Source organism: Rhinolophus hipposideros (genome assembly GCF_964194185.1).
Source record: "Rhinolophus hipposideros genome assembly, chromosome: 12".
Taxonomy (NCBI): Eukaryota; Metazoa; Chordata; class Mammalia; order Chiroptera; family Rhinolophidae; genus Rhinolophus; species Rhinolophus hipposideros.
Window position 1 is genome coordinate 74,606,696 of NC_138058.1, and position 8,382 is coordinate 74,615,077.

The window sequence follows — 8,382 nt, forward strand, 5'->3', positions numbered from 1 at the left end:
TCTATCATCCACACACCCCACTGGTTGATATGTTGTTTAAGTTGGCATTTCCTTAAACTGACTTCACTACTTGTATTATTCAGCAACTTACCTGTTTTCCTTCCCCCTGGTGTCTGTGAGTGTCCGCGGCGATGGGCACAGCTGAGGTCGCTCGTTTTCCTGCATGCACACAGCCTCCTCCTTTGTGACTCTGTACTAGTGTCATCTCCTACCACTGCCTCTGTGAACACCTTTGCTTACTTTCCGCTCCAAGCACAAGCACCTACCTCCTAAGCATTTGGGGCATCTCTGCATCCAGAAGGTTCCACGTCAGTCATACCAGCTTCTACCCAGCTGGCCTTTCCTGACTGCTACGAATGACATTCCCTGACTGCAAACACTCAGTATTTACTGGTAGGGCTAGGCAGTGGGGACGACAGAGCGAGGGCCCTTTGGGACCCACTGGAGCAGAGGTGCACACAGAGCCGGGATGCAGGAGAGTGGGAACCGCCTGTGTGGGCAGAATCGGGTTAAAAAAGTGGAAAGAGCAACAGGTGAGCTGTGATAGAGAATGAACTGCTGGTGAGTTAACATGGGTTCTTGGAGAAATAAAAGCAGCCCCGTGAATAATAAACAGTAAAGACAGAGAAACAGAATTGGAAGGAACCATGAGGACTAAACCTGACTATGTCTAAAACAAACATCTAGATATCCTGCTCTCTCCTCTAAATTCGCCCTGAGGATAAAATCACATCATATACATAAATAGGCTTTACATGCTATAAACATGACATACTTGTACAGTATGTGCATTAATTTCCCTTAAACAAAATATTGTGCATCTTCCCCATGCATTTAATTAAATCATCACCAAAGGTGCCCTGAACATCTGCATTTGCTGTCGAATCTGCAGGTATTTTAATTCAATCCCCCGGCGAGTAGCCAGGGCTCCATTTACCTGAAGGACCATGCCTGGGAAAGAAGTCGTTTCATATTACCCAAAGCAATATACAGATTTAATGCAATCCCCATCAAAATCCCAATGGCATTTTTTAAAGAAATAGAACAAAAAATCATCAGATTTGTTTGGAACCACAAAAGACCCCGAATAGCCAAAGCAATCTTAAGAAAACAGAACAATACTGGAGGTATCGCACTCCCTGACTTTAGCTTGTACTACAGGGCTACAATAATCAAAACAGCATGGTATTGGCAGAAAAACAGACACACGGACCAATGGAATAGAATTGAGAACCCAGAAATAAAACCACACAAATATGGACAGATAATGTTTGACAACAAAGCAAAAAACATACAATGGAGGAAAGACAGCCTCTTCAATAAACGGTGCTGGGAGAATTGGACAGCCACGTGCAAAAGAATGAAACTGGACTGCTATCTGTCACCATGTACCAAAATTAATTCAAAATGGATCAAAGACTTAAGCATAAGACCTAACACTATAAACTGCATAGAAGAAAACATAGGTACTAAACTTATGGACCTTGGGTTCAAAGAGCATTTTATGAATTTGACTCCAAAGGCAATGGAAGTAAAAGCTAAAATAAACAAATGGGATTATATGAAACTTAAAAGCTTCTGCACAGCAAAAGAAACCATCAACAAAATAAAGAGGCAACCGACTGAACGGGAGAAGATTTTTGCAAACAGTGCCTCCGATAAGGGGCTTATATACAAAATATACAAGGAACTCATACAACTCAACAACAACAACAAACAAACAACCCAATTGAAAAATGAGCAGAGGACCTGAAGAGACATTTCTCCAAAGAGGACATACAAATGGCAAATAGACATATGAAAAAATGTTCAACATCACTAATCGTCAGAGAAATGCAAATAAAAACCACAATGAAATATCACCTCACCCCAGTCAGAATGGCTATCATCAACAATACACATAGTAACAAGTGTTGGAGAGGCTGTGGAGAAAAAGGAACCCTCATCCACTGTTGGTGGGAATGCAGACTGGTGCAGCCGCTGTGGAAGGCAGTGTGGAGGTTCCTCAAAAAATTACGAATAGAATTACCATGTGACCCAGCAATCCCTCTCCTGGGTATCTACCCAAAGAATTTGAAATCATTTATACATAAAGACACGTGTGCTCCAATGTTCATTGCAGCTTTATTTACAGTGGGCAAGACATAGAAACAACCAAAACGTCCTTCGATAGATGAATGGATAAAGAAGTTGTGCTATATATACACAATGGAATACTATTTGGCGGTAAGAAAAGATGAAATAGGACCATTTGTGACAACATGGATGGATCTTGAGAGTATAATGCTAAGTGAAATAAGTCAGACAGAAAAAGTAGAGAACCATATGATTTCACTGATATGTGGTATATAAACCAAAAACAACAAAAGAACAAGACAAACAAATGAGAAACAAAAACCCATAAACACAGACAATAGTTTAGTGGTTACCAGAGGGTAAGGGGGGTGGGGGGGTGGAAGATGAGGGTAAGGGGCATCAGATATGTGGTGATGGAAGGAGAACTGACTCTGGGTGGTGAACACACAATGGGATTTATAGACGATGTAATACAGAATTGTACACCTGAAATCTATGTAACTTTACTAACAATTGTCACCCCAGTAAACTTTAATTAAAAAAGAAAGAAAGAAAGAAGTCGTTTTATCTGAAGAGTGAGTTGTGCTGCGTAAGTGGATGTCAGAAAACTTCCCTGGCATGGAAGAGACGAGCAATTCTGAGAAAAACTCAGTGTCTACCATTCATTGTTCTCAGGTCCACCCTCCATGAATTCACTCTGAATCTTTATGTTAAAAACTGAGAGAACTGTTTGAGTAAAATCTCTGTGATTTAAGATTGAGACATTGAGAACACAATACAGGTCTGCTTGGCCAAGTGTGTGACAAGGCAATGACAGGTGACATCCTATAAGGGGTTAAGGGGGGAGCCTGATGGAACACAGAGGGCCACGGGTGCTTGAGTGCGGGCCAACCCAAATCTGGAAGGCAGATGTCGCCAGACAGCTGTTTCATCAGTGACTTGTTGGTACCTTGAGCCAGAGTGGATGGTGGCCCCACACCATGGGGCAGAACTGCAGGGAGGGCAGGGCTAGGTGCCCTGTGAAGGCCGAGCTGCCTGGGTCTGTATGATCAGGAATCCACAGAGCCCCTCAGGATTCGTGCAGGGAAATTTTGATGGAGTTCCAACAATTATCAGAGGGTGCAAGAGAAATCTGTTTTCGACGCTTGTTTTGACTCTCCAAGCTGAAACGAGGATTAAATCTTTATGCTTTTTTGGCACTGGGTTTTTCTGTCTTGATTTTATAAGCGTGTGATCTGACCTTCCTGTGGCCCCCTCCTCCGTTGTCCAGTCAGACTAATGACATTAGCCCAGTTACAATTTCCCTGGTCAGCTCAGTGCTGGTCCTGGCTCCTTTCTAAGCTCAGTTTATACTTTGTTTGCACCAGACACCCAGGAGCTCATGTATGTAATCTGTGTCTCAGACAAAGAGGAAGTGACCATTGCCCACTTCCTCTGGGACTCATTCTTGCTTCTTCCAAGTCTTCTCATGGGGATGAGTTTGCATTTCTCTTAGGTCCCCAGGCTGGGATATTTAGGATTTCCCCCATAGACCAGGCCTCCTCTTCTCTGTTCATGCTGCTCTGTGCACCAGGCTTTCTCTAGGCTCTTTCCAGTTCTGCTGGCCTCACTTTCGGGGGTGGGGGCAGGGGGGTCATCCCCTCTTCTCTCAGCTGGAGTGACTGCTCCCCTCTGTGCCCTCACCCTCTTTAGCAAAGCATTTGGTTCTTCATTTAATCTTTCACTCATTCATCCATTTAAGCACAGATTTATTGAGCACCTAACTGCTAGGTTGTCGATACAATAAAGGGAGTAAACACGGTCCCATCTCACATGGACTTCACAGTCCATTCTTGCACTCCATAAATATTTACTGAGTGCTTGTTATGTGTTAGCCCTGGTCCTCACCTCTAGAGATACAGCCGTGAATAAAACAGTCTGTCTTCATTGACTGGTGAGAGAGGTTAATCGAATAATCATAATAAGAGGTATGTGATTATCTTTCATACAGATAAATGCACTGAGGAAAAATAAATTTTCTGTGAGATCTTATTATAAGCAAACTGTGAAGTCAAGAAGTTTGTCTCGGAGGAAGCCATACTTGAGCTCTTGTCTGAAGGCGAAGTAGAGTTCATCAGCAGAGGAGTTGGGAACAGCATGTTCAAGGAGCCTGGGATGAGAAGCAACCAGCACATTTGCATGACTGGATGAAGCCCAGAGCTGCTGGGCTAGGATGGAAGAAAGTGGAGAATGTGACATTCCAAACAGTGGGCAGGTGACAGAGTCAGCAGGGCCATATTTGCTGTGAAGGAATTTGATTTTTATCTTAAGAGCCGTGGAAAGATGTTGAAGAGTTTTCTTGCTGTGATAAAGAACGTGCGTTAGAGGACCTCAGGATAAGATGCTGAGAAACTAGTTAAAATAGAAATATAGGCCAGAAACGATGGGAGCTTCCATCAGGGTGCTGGCAATAGACAAGAACAATTAACAAACACATTTGAGTAAGACTTGTCGTTAAGTTTCTAACATTTGTTTATGGATTAGAGGTAGGAGAATAACACATAGGGATATTTCGAGCATCCTTCCTAGATTCCTAGTTTATACAACTGAGAGTTATTGCCTCTACCGTGAAGATGGGGACAGCACAGGGGACCATTTTTAGAAGAGATTACAAGTACAGTATTGGATGCGGCTGAGTTTGAGATGTCCGTGAGTTATCCACGTGTGAGAAGGAAGGTGGGCATATGGATGTGGAGCTGAGAGGGGAGATTTGGACTGAATATGTAAGTATGAGTGTCAGGGGTGTGTAGATAGCATGGTGAGTGCTTAGTAGGAGCCAGTTTCCCAGAGGCTGCTACAAGGATCTGTTCCTAACGTATCACCCCACTAAACTCCAACCTCCATGAAATTACTATCAAGTCTCATTTGCCTTTGAATACTCAGCTTCTATCATGTCCATCATACACTGAATAATGCATTATTTTTAAAATGAACATAAATAGCAATGTCAATAAAGTCAGGTTATTATACCAAGCACTTTAAAATACCTTAATCCTCAAAGCACCCCCATGTGTAAAATAATGCTAACTTTACCATTTTTCTCTGTTGACAAAATAAGAGAAGGTAAGTAACTTGCCCAAGGATAATACCTAGGAAATAGCCAAACTGAAACTGAAAATAAGGCTCATCCAGTGATAGACTCCACACTACAATTCCTACACTCCAGTGTTTCTGTCCTACGTGACAGTGAGTCGGAAAACCAGGGACACATTCAAGTCACTGAAACCAGGGACACATCTTCCATGGACTAAACTACTTTTGTTGACAGCAAAGAAAGCCAAAGTTGAATTCTGTTCATAACTGAATCAGCCAAGTGGTGTTCCTGGTGGCCTCCAGTCTATTAAATACAAAGTTCATTTGTTCTCAGTGAAGTAATCAGAAAGTGCTGATTTTGTCCTCAAGAGCTTCAGGGAAAATCAACCAGCTTTATGGATGCTTAAAAACAGCTAGTTTTACGGGTTTTTCCTTTAAAGTTCATCTGTCACTGAAGGACTTTGATTCAACTTTGGCTTTAAGATAGGTTTATAGAATGGAAAGAGAGAGGAAGAGGGGGAGAGAGAGACAGAGAGAGACGGAGAAAGATGGGGGGAGAGAGGGAGAGAGACAGAGAGAGAGAGAAGGAAAGAGAAAGAGAGAGGGAGAGAGAGAAAGAGAGAAAGAGATGGGGGGAGAGGGAGAAGGAGAGTAGCGGGAGAGGGGGCAGGGCACTGGTGGACGACATCATACCCTGTTTCCTCATTCTGATCATGACTTTGCTTCACATAAATCATCAATAAACTGCTGATTTGATTTCATCTCTTTCTTACCACTTGTACTGCATACACTAATGCACCCATTTGGTTATCTGTAAGGTACATTTATTCAAGAAATGGAAAAGTCAGATGGAATGAAAGGACAAGGCCTTGCATCTGGTTCTGGATTTCAATCCAAATCACTTCTTAACCAACGGAGTGTCCTGAATGAATTTCCTTAAAGTCTTTCTCTCTGATCCTTCATCTGAAATAGAAAAAAAAAAAATAATAATAATCTGAGCCTGCAGAAGACTGGCTATAATGTATGTAAATCAGCCAAAACAGCATTTGACCTACTGTGCTAATTCAATAACTGATAGCTGTTTTCATTTTGCTATTCAAAGACTAGGCTTTTTGGAAATTGCTACAGTGCAGTACATTATTTTTCTCTCCCCAAACCTCCACAGCTGAAGATGTTTCAAGCAGATGTTATCATTGTGCTTGTGATAAGAACCTGGATAACAGACAAACATAAAAAATCATTATTACTTGTAAGTAAAAATGGTGGATTGAACACATCTATTTTTGCTCCTTCCATCCCTCCTCTAAAACGACATTGAAGGGACTTTTTCCAAAAGACATAAACTCACAAAAACGGAAAGACAGCAGAGGAGACAAGTCCACATTCGGGTAGCAGACAAGCAAATGGATGAGAAACGACTGACTAAGCAGATCCAAGCCACGTTCTGAAGCTGCTGTGGATCAAGGTAAAAACCAGCTTCATCTGCACCATGAATCCCCGGAAGGCTCCGTAACTTCCTGCCCCGGGTACTCCCATCTCCATGCCTCTGAGCCACTGCCCTTCTGCCCCGATGTTGCCAGAGGGGTTATTCGTGGAAGAGGGTGAAAGAGAGGGTGTCCGGATGGCCAACACACAGGTACGCACCTGAGAATGTCATATGGACAGAAGCCTGCTGGACACTGGAGTCAGAAGCTCCCAGCTCTTGCTGCTGCTGTGCCCCATGACAGGTAGATTTCCCTCTGTGAGCAGAAGATTCTAACTCTTCTGGAAACAATCGGACTAGCGTAACAAGAAAAAAACCTAGAAATCCTGACATTGAGGGTCTCCAAGAAATGCGACGGCCAGACCGGACTATAAAGACCAACCCTGCCCAAGTGCCCGATGTCTTACCACTCTGTTTTAAAATAAGTGCAGATGACCAAGGAGTCTCCAAGAAATCCTCTAATAGGAAAGAGACAAAAACATGTAGAAAAACATACTTTAGATGAAACAGATTGGCAAAGAGAAAATAAAAACAAACAAACTAACTAAAGTGTATCTTCCCCAAAGTAACAGCATTCAGAGAACAAAAACAAAGTTCTTCATAAGTAAAAGGTATAATTTGAAGAAATGAAAAGCTGGGTGGAAGAGTTGAAAAATAAGGTATTTAGTGACACAGAAAAAAAAAAGACTCATGAGTTAAACAATAGGGCAGAAGAGAAAATCTGAACACAAGTCCAAGAGTCAAGAATTTAAAAAAAAGAAAAAAAGAAAAGTCTCGGGAAATCTACTACAGCACAGGGAATACAGCCAATAATATTCTAATCACTACGTGCAGTGTCCGATGGGTACTAGACTTACTGGGTTATTACTTTGTGAGGTATATAAATGTCTAATCACTATGTTGTTTTGTACACCTGAAACTAATAAAAAAATAAGTTAATTAAAAAAGAAACATTATTTTTAAAAAAAGAATACGGAGGGGAGAATATCATGAATAAAATTATTCAAAATAATTTTTCAGAAGTGGAAGACATGAGTGTCCACACTAAAAAGACCTATCATTACCCAATATTCAGGGTAGAAATCGTGTTTAATTTGCGCATGCTGAGTTAGTTTTCTGTTTTGTTGGTTTTGTTTCATAATTTGCCCCTCACCTCCCAGCTAAGTCAACAGGGAAACTGGTAGGAAAATGTCCCCATTCTCCATGCACAGGTGGGGTCCTGCCACACTATTACAGCGCAGGCTTGATTGACATGAGTGGCTAGTACAAGGCCCCAGCCTGAGAGCGAGCCAGCGGCATCTGCAGTGTTGGTTTTGGAATGGTTTGCGAGGGCACAAGGTCATGATTTTCACCTCTGGTCTGAGCCTTGCAGCTCCGTGGGGCCTCGGAAATTCCCACTAATCCCAAACAGCTGCCTTGCAAATGTATCATGAGTTCTTTATTAATTCCCTCATGCAACAAGCAGTTATTTAGCACCTGCTGCTTTTCAGGCGCTTTACTACGTATAGGGAGTTTCAAAAGGAAAAATTATTTGGTTGCATAGAAGAGGGAGTTGTTTTTTTTGAGAATGGTTCTCTATGAGCGCGGGAGGAAGAATTATCTTGAAACTCATACCGTATGTTCAATTAACAAAATGCTTTTACATTTACTATTTCATCTCATTCTCGCCCCAAAAGACTGTGTAGCACGTATTTACTCCCTTCCTTTGACGGATGAGAGAACCAAATTTTAGATACAGTAACCAAGTTCAT